At 39.5% G+C, this 13,821-nt stretch overlaps 1 protein-coding gene across 1 annotated transcript in view; it reads right to left on the bottom strand.

Moving 5' to 3' along the window:
• Positions 1-212: 212 nt before the first annotated feature.
• Positions 213-13,821, bottom strand: part of LOC139699875 (solute carrier family 35 member E1 homolog) — a 31,650-nt gene continuing 18,041 nt past the window's right edge. The window contains exon 6 of the transcript XR_011703615.1: positions 213-1,240. The gene's annotated coding sequence lies outside the window, so the exon portion shown is untranslated. The remainder of the gene's footprint in view (positions 1,241-13,821) is intronic.

The following is a 13,821-nucleotide window of genomic DNA, read 5'->3' as shown; positions in this document are numbered from 1 at the left end:
ATAAATTTGAGTTCAGGACTTGGAAGAAATGGATGGCAGAGGAATTATCCCTACTAGCCCTCGAAAGAAATTCCTTCTGCAACAAGACATTCCAAATTTTAGGCAAAAATCACCACTCATTACTTAAATAAAAGAAAAGCATGTAAAAACAAATGGAAATTCTTTGATAAATACACAAAGAAGAATGGCTTTATATTCATAAATTTATTTCAAAGATAGTTGGTGGATTAAAACAATGGCATTAACAGTTTTTAAGAACCTTAAGCATTACAATTTATAAAAATATTTATCAATAAATACTCTCCAAGCACAAAATATTAATGATATGAATAAATATGGACATAATTACCAACTTCTATGTATTAACAGAGCCAGGGTCACCAGGTATTCCCCCAAAAACCTATGACACATTTATAGCAGAATTAAAAAGGCAAATCAACTTCCATCCGGCAATAAATAAAGACAAATATTCACTTTGTGAATACTCCTATTTAATAAAAAACCATTTGAAATTAAGTTACAACTCCAAATTTTATAGCACTGCAGCTTCAAAAAAAACATTGACGATCAATATCATTAAAACTATAAATAAAGAACAATACTATCTCATTTTATATACAATTACAGCAAAATCATTGATTGAACATATTTCAAAATGAAGAAATTATATTGATTTGACACACCAATCATTATGTAATATTATCACAGACTGTAGAAAACTTTGTTGCATTCCATCAAATTATTCCAAAGTGAAAGTTACAATATTTATGAGATGACATAAACAAAACAGTCAAAATTTCATGGCATCTACAATCAACATGAATTATTTTGGTGGTTCTCTTTAACTTTTTACTAATACTCCCTCTGCAGTTTGGACTGCCCAAAGCACCTTGGAAACTCCTGCCCAAGCCCCCAAAATACTGAGAAAAGCAACACTGGTGGAATACCAAAATGAATTGCCCATTTACAAAAGTGAGAACTATAGAAGGAGAAGTATTGCAGCTTTCTGTTGCCTACTCGATTTTTTAAACATTCGTCAGCTTTGAGGAAAACCAGGTACGTTCTCGTCACGAGCACCACACACACAAGTCAATGCTGTTCAGGAAATCACGAGTGGGACCTCTGCATCTCAAATGAGAGAATTCCTTGGCTGCAAGATGACTGCTTCTCAAGCAGTCCTCCCGTTGAAATGAACTCGGGAACTGCTTGGTAAATAATCATCTCTCAGCCAGGAGAGAGCCTTGAAAAATACAACAGCAACACAAAAACAGGAGAAGTCAGCCCTTCAGAAAAAGGACATCATATGCACATCAGGACAAGTAATCTCCAAGAAATTGCAAGTTATTAATGGATTGGCATCATATCAAGTGCTGTCAGATTCCACACTCCACTCTACTTTCATTTAATTTTAATAAAATGGAACTGCAAAACATTAAGCAGGCCATAATCTTTAGTCAAGTTCATTGAAACAAATGTTGACACAATTCTTGGTGACTTATCCTGCAATGCATATGTGTGCTTCATTACTGCAGATCTTTATGGAGGTGAACAGGATAGTGACAAGGGGAAAGATCTTTATTTATTGGAAAAACAAATAAATGTATTCAATACCTCTAATAAAAGATGGAAAATTGTTTGGAGCAATAAGTGCCAGAAACATGCTCCTTCCATGATTCAGCTCATACAGCATAACTTTGTTACTACTACCATGTCTCATTCACTGAGAAGTACCACGGTCACATCCCATTGTATGCCTTAGATGGAACACCAAACTCACTTGACTTCAATTATGCTCACTCAAGAATACAGGAAAACATCACATGCAACTCTCACTAAGAAAACAATGTCAATGAGACTTCAAGGGAAGTTCACGCCACCTTAAATTTCAATACATGAGTGTATCTGAATAGCAAACTTCTTCTCTAGGAATTGTCACTTAGTCTATAATTAGTCAAAGTCTGTTTGATATTTTTGCTCCAGGAAAACAACTGAGTTCAGTGGGACCAAATCGAACATGCTACGTATGTTCAATTTGACTGGCACAAATTCCCTAAATAAAATTATGAGATTCCTCTTATTGAGAATAGATCCTCCAAACTCAACTGCCCCACAGGCAGGTGACATTCACATGCTGGAAGCCTAAAAAGGGGGGTTTCCTATTCCCATAACTTCCAGAGGCCATTGTCACTATGTACGTTAATTACTTCACTTCTAAATTTTCCTTATCCTTTATATTTACCACAACATCAACATTAGTTAGGAAAGGGACCAAATCCTTATGGACTACTGGAGAGACAGGAGTGCATTGGATTCATTGGTGCTTAAGGAAATATCACAGTACCGCTCTGCTTATTTCTCCTTGACCAAACAGCTCAACAGAACTTAAATTACAGGATTCTTCGTGACTTATTCTGAGCTCTAGGAGAGAGTATTCTAATGACAACATTATGCCATCCAAAAAGAATTGCAGGGCTCGGCACGACAAAATGATGACCAGCAATAAATAAGATGCATCTTGGTACCCTCAAAGATATTCATTGAGAAAAGAAATATAAATTTTCCATGAGATACCATCCAAACTGTCCATAAAATACAATAGAAATTTATCAGCCCAAACAAACACTACCTCATAAATTTTGGCAGCATTGCTATGTACTGCACGAAACCTGATAAACATTGATTTCTTTGGGCAACTCACTTTCAAGATTTTTTAGAACTTAGCACAGAAAAAAGAATAAGATAACTAAGCACAGAAATAAGTGAAGAGCTTGGTGAGGAGGCTTCGATAGGGTATTCGGATTGGATGGCCAGGTTTCCGGGGTAGTATTAGCACATTGGTCCAGGTGGCTGAGAGAGAGATCTCACCAAAACTGCAATCTCAAGTGAAGCTATCACCTATGGCAGCACAGATGATGTTCCCTCAAACCTGGATTTTGATAGGTCTAGGCAGTGGGAGGGAAATCTCCAACTCCAGACGATTATACATGTACACACCACAGATTATATGATTTAAGGTCTACGACAGAAGATCTAAAACTCTCAAATCTCAATGAATCCAACAACACAATGAAAAGAGAAAAAACAACTAATGGTGACAGCATTCCATTTCCTGAATATGAAGGAATTAACCAAGAAGTAAGGAAATAAAATGACGGCAGACAGAAAAACATGCATTACATTAAAAAACGTTAACACTAATATCACAGTGAAATACTTTTTGTCTCTCAATATATTATTTTTCTCACGTACATTCATATCCACTACTCATGTATTTGGCAATGCACTTTCGCAAAAGACAAATTATTTTGAAATGTGAAAACAGGAATACATTTTAAAACAACATAAAGATTCTAACCATCTCAAGTATTTTTGCCCAGCCAGTATTGTGCAAAATGTCTTTCTGAAGACAAGCACAGCACCAAGCCCTGGGCAAGTTCTTATTGGCTGTATACTCTTTTGAAAGGTCTCCTTTCTCAGTTGGTCCAAAAATTTAGGTCATAAATACATTTAGGACTTTCTAATGATTAAAAGTCACAATTTTTCAACAAACTATACTTCCCTTGAAGGCATTCTGTAATTTATAAACTGTGCACGTTGGCAGGAACAGTTTTTAATTAGCATTAGCACAGGATGAGAGTGCGAGAGAAGGGACAGAGAACCTCCACAAAGGGCACGACAGCAATGCTCACAGTCAAGGATAAGAAACAGTTGCAAGCAACAGAAAACGACAAGTGAGAACACAGGAGATGTTATAAAGACCATCTGAAGAGAGCCCATCAACTCCAAATATGACTCAATGTCAATCGATTCCTTACATTTTAAAATGCACTACACTCATGAGTCCCATAAACACTGCAGCTGTGGCATGAGAGAACATTCTAAACATTCTTGACAGTGACGAGAGTCGGAATTCACTTAGGAGTGCTCTGACTCACGACATATTAATTGACTTCATGGCAACAATGTTTTCCACGAGATACCATAGACATTGTCCATTAATACACCTGGGAGGTCATCCGCCATGGAAATAACTGAATCTAATGCCTGCAACTGCAGGTATTAGATTCGGTGGCAAAAGCGATGATTTAGTGATGAATTCAACACCTGTAACTGTAACAACAAAATTCACTGATCTCTCTAGGCACTTGTAAAATTATTATTACCCCCTGTGATTAAACACCCTTACACTCGATTCACAATGCTATCCATTAACTTCAATTAAATCAGGACAAATATGTTTCAATACTCAACAATCAATAACAACATAATTCACACAGAAATTCAAAAAGGTATCAAGCAAACGTTCTTATGGGAGCATGGAATACAATGAGCTCATTAAAGACTTTTAGACAAGAAAAAAGAGATGGGATTCACTTGGCCTCAGAGGGTTTCCCCAATGTCATGAATTAGTTTAATATTTGTTTTCAGGATGTAAGACTCCCCTCAGGATGTAAGGATGCAAGCGGCCCACCACTCGTACAAGGCCTTCATGAAATGTACACACTTGCATATTCCATGGGATCCATAATTCACGGCTATGTGCCAGACATAAGATAAGAGCAATATAACAAATCAATCTCCTGAATATCATTTTTTAAAGGTCTAACATTTTCGTCAAGAATTAATGCCATATGAAAGTCGTCTTTGTCACGTCGAAATTATAAGCAGGGAGGCCAGCACTTTCCATACCACACATCAATGGGATTATGCTCCCCATCTTTTTCAAATTCCTCCCCCCCTTTGGCTAGTCCCAAGTGCAATGCTTCAGAAGCAATGGACATGAATCGCGATGGCGTCGATTGGCTACTCCAATGTCCAAGAGCCAAGTCTTTGCCTCATCAATGCTTTCATTTCAGTCTCTCCAAGGGGTCGTGGACCACACCCACATGTCCTTGGCTCCAGGGGATCAACACTCCAGGGGATCAACAATCCCCACCCATAGCAGGACATCTCCGGAGACTCAAGTTATAGTAAAAACAGATGCCGACACATTGCTACAATCAAAAAATCAATTACATATCTTTTCCCAAAAGTAAGTACAACAAAAGGAGCACTAATATATCAAAAGCAAATAAGGCACGTCACCATGGTTAATGAACTTCCTCATTCACCATCAAATTATTGCAATGCTCGGGAGTAATATAATTTGATTAGGCTTTCTTCTAGAGGGGAAGAAGAGATAAACCACAACATGATCCTACTACAAGTAACAATTAAACCAGCCTCTTATGAACTAAAATCATTTTACTAAAATTTGGGGAATTTGAGATCCAGTGGAAAGAAGAATCTTATTCTTGGTGGCCGCGTCCAAAATCTGGTAGTAGTGATTCTCAACTCTCCTGATTGGACTTTCCACCCACAAATTATTTTAATTTAAAAATAATCATTGTATAAAGCAGAGAATGGGAATATGAGATGATTTTGAAGCATGCCTATCTTTCCCTTGCTTGAGGTCTCTTCAAAAAGTATCACCAATTTTGATTTTTCACGGGTTACATATACTTGATTTTTGATTTTTTGTGGTGTTATGTTGGTACCTATGTCTCTCACTTATGCCAAAAAGTTTGGCCATTTTGAATGTTCAGTTAATTGCTGACAGCTGTTCTGCTTGGACATGTTTTGGCTTATCTTCGATTTTTGCCTGTTCTTAAAAGTGAATCAAAGAATCTGTATCAAATTTTGCGTGAAAAACGAAATTAAGTGCGCGGACGCATTCCAAATGTTGACTGTGGCATATGGAGAAGCTACTCTGGACCGAAGCAACGTTTATCGGAGGTACAAAATGCTCTCAGAGGGCAGTGAAGATGTGAACTACGATGAGTGTGCTGGATGCCCGAGCACGTCAACAACTGACGAAAACATTGATGAAGTGAAGAAAATGGCATTGGCCAATTGGTCGAATCACCATTAGAGAAGTTGCTGAGGACCTAAACATGTCGATTGGCTAGTACCATTCCATTTTTACCAATGATTTGAGCATGACATGGGTTGCCGCGGAATTCGTCCAAAATTGCTCAATTTCGACCAAAAACAGCAACACATTAACATTGCTAATGAGGTGTTGGACTCTGCCCGCGACGACCTCAATTTGCTCCAGGGGGTCATAGCTGGTGACAAATCATGGGTTTTATGGCCATGACGTGGAATCTAAAGGTCAATCATTCCAACGGAAGCTGCCAAGACTGAAAAAAGCATACAAAGTTCGGTTGATTGTGAAAGTTTTGCTTACAGTTTTCTTCGATTGCTGGGGCGTGGTGCATCATGAGTTCTTGCCACAGGGTAGAGCAGTAAATAAGGAATATTACCTGCATGTTGTGGGCAATTTGCACAAAGATATCCGCCACAAATGCCTGGATTTGTGGAAGAACAAAAATTGGCTTTCGCACCATGACAACGCCCCTGCTCACACATCGTTACTTGTGCACGAATTTTTGGCCAAAAACAACACACTAAAGATGCCGCAGCCACCGTATTCCCCAGATCTGGCCCCCACTGACATTTTCTTGTTCCCAAAACTGAAGAGGCCCATGAAAGGACAACGCTATGCTACGATTGATGAGATAAAGACTCCATCGAAGGAGGAGCTGAACAAGATCACAAAAAATGAGTTTTGAAGTGATTCGAGGATTGGAAAAAACATTGGCACAAGTGGATCCAATATAGAATGGGGATTACTTTGAAGGGGACAAAATAGATATTCATGAATAATTACATGATTTTTGAAAATACACCAAAGTCTCAATACTTTTTGAACAGACCTCTAAAGTCATTGAATTCATCACGTTGCTAATACCACTGAGATCTCCCAAGCACAATATCAAGAATGAATTAAGACTCATTGCTCTAAGGTGTGACACTCTAAATGCTTTTGGTAATTGGACCCAGCCATAACCAATTTTGAAATTTCGAAAATACCTACATTAAAACTTCATCCTTTTAAATAACGATCAAAATAAGTGGCTAGCTTAAAAAACATTTTGTTGCTTCTTTTAAGAAAAAATAAACATTTGAGCATTTTTTTATTGATTATGTCACTAATGACTTCCATGACATTTTCATAGTTGGTTACTGGCATTGAATTTTTAAACACTGACTCTTCAAAAGTGGAGCGATAAAAAGTTGATTTAACTGAAAACTGATTACAGTTGTTTAGAGAAAATTATTCCTAGAACAAGAGTCATAGACAGCATTTGCAGTCCTACACCTTTTGGCCAAATAATACTGATAGATTACTCTTCAATGATCCTGCTTATTGCTGAATTTTCTTTGATAAACATGCCACAAGTAAATACTAAGCTAATGCACTTTCGTCACTAACAATACCAACTAAAAGTATACAATAACAATCCCATCCACATGGATTAACACACAACATTAAGTGGAGCAACAGGCTTTAAAAATTGGGAGAATGTAACACTGAAAAACCTACATAATTACTGCATTTGTAAATAAAACTAACCACTTAGTTCAACCATACATAGTAGAAGCATAAAAGCACAAATAAACCGGTACCTGTTAATTTGGACCGAAAATATATCCTTCCATAGTGGCCAAAAATATGGGTACAAACCTCAATTGGGGCAACGTATCCATCAACATTAGATAACAAGAGTCCACTCATTACCAAATGTAAACTGATGTGAGAAATGCATCTTTCCGATCCGCAATTCACGCTTCTCAACCGGCACAGAACAGATACAATAATGCTCTATCGGGTTAGCTTTTGGCAGAGCAGCATATGCATAGCAATTTAAGTGAAGTTGAACAAATCAATGCCACATGAAGTGGTGAAGAGAGAGAATAGTGCATGAGTTGGACCTGAATTCAAAGAGGGGCGATAAAGAGAGAATGATTGCCTGAAGCCCAGGACTGCTGGCCCGCAATTAAACATATCCCATTCTCACCAAGTACCACTTGGTCCCCCCCTCACAGACACAACTTTAATTTGTACTTAAAGCATATCCTCCATTTATTTCCTTTTTGGATTGCCCACTGAAACTGCAGGCATTCAACCAATCCATTCCGTTAACTTCACTATTCCTAAAAATAATCATCATTTCCTTTTAAAGGAGACAAGATTTTTCATAAATAGTAACAAAACACTTTTTATTGCACAACAGGAAATAGTTTTGCTCGAAAAAACCCCACTCACTCAATGTAGAAATAGGAAACAGTAAGAGAGCAATGTTGTCACAGTCAAGCACTGCCATTAAGCCGGGTCACCAGTCACTGTGAGAATAATTGGTGATTCCATGATACGTTTTGTCGGAGGTTGTGGCGAATCTATCTCAGAAAGCATTTCATTGACTCCTAGTCATATATGTATTATGGCTAAGTAATTGAAAATAGTATTTACACATAAAATCTTGTTTCTTTTGAAGAAAAAGGACAGTCGTCATAATCATTACTAAAATAAGGTGGAATTAACTGACTGAGTAGCCACAGTTGGTGTTTGAAAGATATTCACGATATTTCTTTTCTTTTTGCTGACATTAATTGATGCTTTTAAAGTCTATTTTCTTTAATTCTCCAGAATTATCAACACTAAAATTTGGTTGTAAATTTGCACTGAATGATCACAATACACGGAACCCAAATTGGAAGATAAATTATATATATCTATATATCTATATATATATATATATATATATATATATATATATATATATATATATATATATATATATATATATATATATATATATATATATATATATATATATATATAAAATATTATATATATATATATATATATATATATATATATATATATTAAGAAGAAAAGATTTCAGAAAACGTGTACTGATCGCCACTCAGCTACGATGACAGGGCAAGAGACATTCAGACAGAGGACAGATATATATCCAAGTGACAGGACAGCAGATAACCAGTGATATGGTGGGAGAGATAAACCATTCTCCCCTATCGCTATATATCCAAGTGTCGACATATATATCCAAGTGACAGGACAGCAGATAACCAGCGATATGGTGGGAGAGATAAACCATTCTCCCCTATCGCTATATATCCAAGTGTCGACATATATATCCAAGTGACAGGACAGCAGATAAGAAGCGATATGGTGGGAGAGATAAACCATACTCCCCTATCACCAGACACGAGGATGGGTCAGCAGGCCAAAGTTCACCCTGGAGCGAGAGACCTTGCACTCCCCTCCCCTGTTTTCCTTTCACCCCCACCCCATCTCTCCCCACGGTGGATGAATGTATTTAAACGCCCCAAAAAGGGAAAGAAGGGGCATTCTCTGATTATTAGACTTTTAGCTCTTGGACGGGTCACGTCAGACCCGGAGGGCAGCCATTGTACTCTACTGTAACTCTAATAAACTCCTTGTTGATTCTAATTTACTTTGAGTAATAACTCTTTAGTGTCCAAAGATCCTACCGGAGATTCTTTGCAGCCACTCGAGATGAATCTCCTCTTCCATGTCTGATCAAGAGATCACTGCATAGGGAAAAATTTGGTGTCAGGTGTGGGGTATTGGCACAGTAAATTAGGATTGAGTACCGGCGGACCGGAGCAAGGAAGATAGAAAGAGAGAGACAAGGCGGAGTCCCAGAGAGTCGACGGCAGAAAGACGGAGAGCCCCGGCAGGTGACCACTGCACAGCCGAACGGCAGACCGAGAGCAAGTGGAGACCACGAGACGCAGGAGGGAACGGAGGAAGGAGCTTGGGAACGCAGAAGACTGCAAATATAGAGAGGGTAAGTCACACCCTAACTTTCCTTTCCTTTTGCTCCATCTCAGATTTCATTACTGAATAGTGATGGCTCCTCCGGAAGCCCACGTTAGCGCAAGCCGTGAGTCGTATTGTGGCATAATGGACGCAATAAAACTAATTGCTTCTCCATTTGAGGGAGATAAGAAGAAATTGAAGGAATTTAGAGAACGCGGACGTTGCCTTTGAATTAGTCAATCCTGAGGAACATGGAAAATTATTGAAGTTTGTTAAAGCTAAAATAACCGGTGAAGCTCGAGCCAAACTTATGGTGAGAGACGAGTCCAATTCTTGGGAGCAAGTTAGGGCCATTTTGGAAGAGAACTATGCGACCAGGCGGACACTTGATTACTATGCCTGCACTATGTTCAATTCGCGCCAACATGCAAAGGAGAGCATTGCTAATTGGGCAAGTAGAATGGATATGATGCAAACAGATTTGCGAGATGCTGCGGCAAAAGTAGTCGGGAGTAGAAATGTTGCGGGAGCCATATCCCTTATTAATCATTTAGCTAAAGCATGTTTTGTGCAAGGGCTTGAAAATTAAAGAATTCAAACGATTGTAAGAAGTAGAAGGGATGGAATTTTCCTTCCCGAGGCCACTGACGTAGCCTTAGAAGAGGAGAGTGCCATACTCTCAGCAAAAGAGCTGAATAAATTTAATCAGAGAAGTAATTCCAAATGTGAGAATTGTGGAAAAATGGGACACGTAGTTTCGGACTGCTACTTAAGGAAGAGCAAGGTTGAAAATAAAGCAGTTAGGGCATTAAGTGGGATTAAATGCTTTAATTGTAATAAAATGGGACACTTAATGAAAGCCTGTAGGGCACCGAGGAAAAATGGCGATAGGAAAAGATGGGAGAATCAGGGTGAAAGAGCACGTCATTTGTATGGCGAAGTGCGCCAAGTGAGGTCCGTTAATATTGAAAGAGGGTGTACTGTCACTTTCGAAGCTAAGGAAAGTAAAAATGGAAGGCTCAAATTATTAGTTGATACGGGCGCGGAGGTAAGCTTAGTAAAGGAAACCTCATTGAAGAAGGGCACAAACTACCTCTATGAGGAAAGGGTAACCTTAAAGTGGGTTACAGATAAAAAATTTGAGACGCTGGGAATTATTAAATTAGGGCTGATGACCGGAGCAAAAGTAAGAAGCCACAGTTTTCAATTAGTGGATGAACAAGTCGCCCTAGGAAACGATGGAATAATTGGTAGCGATTTCTTTAAGGAGACGAGAGCTCAAATAAACTTTGCACAAAGAATGATCAAAATGGGGAATGTTGTGATACCGTTTGATACGGAAATAAACAAAGAGATACGGGTAAAAGCGGTCAGACGGTTAAGGCTGCCTGGGCAAAGTGAAGTAATAGTGAAGTGTCCGACTGAGAGTGTTGGGGAAGGACTAATCGAAAAACAATCAGTTGCTCCTGGGATATATTTGGCCGAGTCGCTCACCATGGGAAAGGACGGCGAGTGTATCACTAGTATGGTCAATACTAACAAGAAAGACGAAGAGATAGTGCTCCCCGAAATAGAGCTGAAAGCGGTAGAGACGGAAAAGGAAATTTTGCGGTTAGAAAAGGCTGACCGAGTGTCTGAGTGGAGGGCTTTAATGATCTCCCTTCTTAGACTGATTCATTTGAACGCGGAAGAAAAGATGGAATTATTGAAAACCTTGGAAGGATTCAGTGATGTATTCCACCTACCGGGAGACACTCTCTCATGCACGAAAGCAGTGGAACATGCAATTCCAACTCCTTCCCTTGCAACTAACCAAGCGATAAAAAGTAAACCTTACCGTCTACCTGAAGCCCATAGAGAGGAGGTGAGCAACCAAATGGAAAAGATGTTGAAAGATGGGATAATTGAGAAGAGCAGTAGCGCCTGGAATTCCCCGATAATAGTGATCCCTAAGAAGCTGGACGCCTCCGGAGAGAAGAAATGGAGAATAGTGATAGATTACCGAAGGCTGAATGATGTTACCGTGGGCGATGCTTTCCCCCTCCCTAACATAGCGGAAATATTGGATCAGCTGGGTAAAGCATGCTATTTCTCCACCCTTGATTTAGCGAGTGGGTACCACCAGATATCCCTAAGGCGAGACGACCGGGAAAAGACGGCGTTTAGCACACCCACTGATCACTATCAATTCTTGAGGCTACCATTTGGATTAAAAGGAGCCCCAGCCACATTTCAGAGGCTTATCAATACTGTTTTGAGTGGGCTACAAGGGATCAAATGTCAGGTGTACTTGGATGATATAATTGTCTATGCAGATTCCCTGGTGAATCACAATGAGAGACTGAAGGAGATATTGAAGAGATTACGGCAACATGGCCTAAAACTGCACCCAGACAAGTGCGAATTCCTGAGGAAAGAAGTAAACTATTTGGGGCACGTGATCACGGAGGAAGGTGTTAAACCAGATCCAGACAAGGTGAGAAAAATTCAAGAGTTTCCTGAACCCAAGACCACCAAGCAACTGAAAGGATTTCTTGGATTGGCGGGATATTACCGCAGGTTCATCCCTGAGTTTAGCCAGATCGCCAGGCCTTTGCACACCCTGCTAAAGAAGGAAGTAAAGTATGAATGGAGTAAGGAGCGACAGGAGAGTTTTGAGAAATTAAAACATCTCTTGACGAATGAACCTGTTCTCCAATACCCCGATTTTTCACAAGAATTCATACTCTCCACCGATGCCAGCAACAAGGCATTGGGTTGTGTGTTATCGCAAGGAGTCATCGGTAAGGACAGACCGCTGGCTTACGCAAGCAGGACGCTCAACAAGGCCGAGAAGAATTATTCGACCATAGAAAAGGAACTGCTAGCGATTGTTTGGGGGACAAAATATTTTCGTCCTTATCTATACGGAAGGAAATTCACCATTGTGACCGATCACAAACCCCTAGTGTGGATTATCAGTGTGAAGGACCCGAGTTCAAGACTTATGAGATGGAGATTGAAGTTGGAAGAGTACGATTACCATATAGTATACCGAAAGGGAACTCAAAATGTAATCGCGGACACACTCAGTAGGGTTCATCATGTTTCCACCCCGAATAAGCCTGGAAGGGAAGAGAAGGAAGATGATGAGAATGAAGAAGGAAGAGAAGAGAAGGAAGATGATGAACATGAAGAAGGAAGGGAAGAGACGAAGATCTCGGAAGAAAGAAGAAAGAAGATTCTCCACGAGTTCCATGACTCATGGAGGTCATCAAGGCGTAGCGAGAACGTACGAAAGAATAAAAATGTATTACGATTGGCCAGGTATGAAGACAGAGGTAAAGGAATACATGAGAAAATGCGAGAAATGCCAGAAAAACAAAGGTAGCGACAAGAAGACAAGAATGCCTTTAGAAATCACCAGCACGCCGAGATGGTAATGGAAAAATGTGCAATGGACATATGCGGACCATATCCAGTGACAGAAGGGGGAAATAAGTATTTACTTACTTTTCAAGACGAATTGTCAAAATTCACCCTAGCCATTCCCATCGAGCAGCAAGATGCTCAGACAGTAGCAAAGGCCTTTGTGAAAGAAGTAATTTTGAAGTTTGGCATTCCTTAAGTGTTACTGACGGATCAAGGAACAAACTTCCTAAGTGCAATATTTAAGGAAGTTTGCCGGATGATGAAAATCAAGAAGATTCAGACCATGGCATTTCGACCGCAGAGCAACGGATCCTTGGAGCGCACGCATAAAACTTTGACAGAATATTTAAGACACTTCATAGCAGAAGACCAAAGGAACTGGGACGAATGGATTGCTTATGCAATCTTCGTTTACAACACAACTCCTCATACGGCTACGAGATTCACCCCGCATGAACTAATGTTTGGCAGAGCAGCCAACATACCTGGATATCTTCAAAAGGAGACTCCTGCTACGCAATATTGCCATGATGACTACTTGAAAGAATTGAAGTCCAGATTGCAAACGTGCTATCATAAAGCAAGAGAAAACCTGCTAGAAGCAAAGGAGAAGAATAAGAGATATTACGACAGATCAACGAAGGTTGAAATATTCAAACCCGGTGACAAGGTGTTACTGTTCGATGAGTCGGTCAGAAGAGGTAGGTCCAAAA

The sequence above is a fragment of the Hetaerina americana genome, unplaced genomic scaffold, assembly GCF_022747635.1.
Source record: "Hetaerina americana unplaced genomic scaffold, ioHetAmer1.1.p SCAF_97, whole genome shotgun sequence".
Lineage (NCBI taxonomy): Eukaryota > Metazoa > Arthropoda > Insecta > Odonata > Calopterygidae > Hetaerina > Hetaerina americana.
Note: the sequence above shows the minus strand (reverse complement) of the source record. Positions and strands in the feature narration are given on the sequence as shown.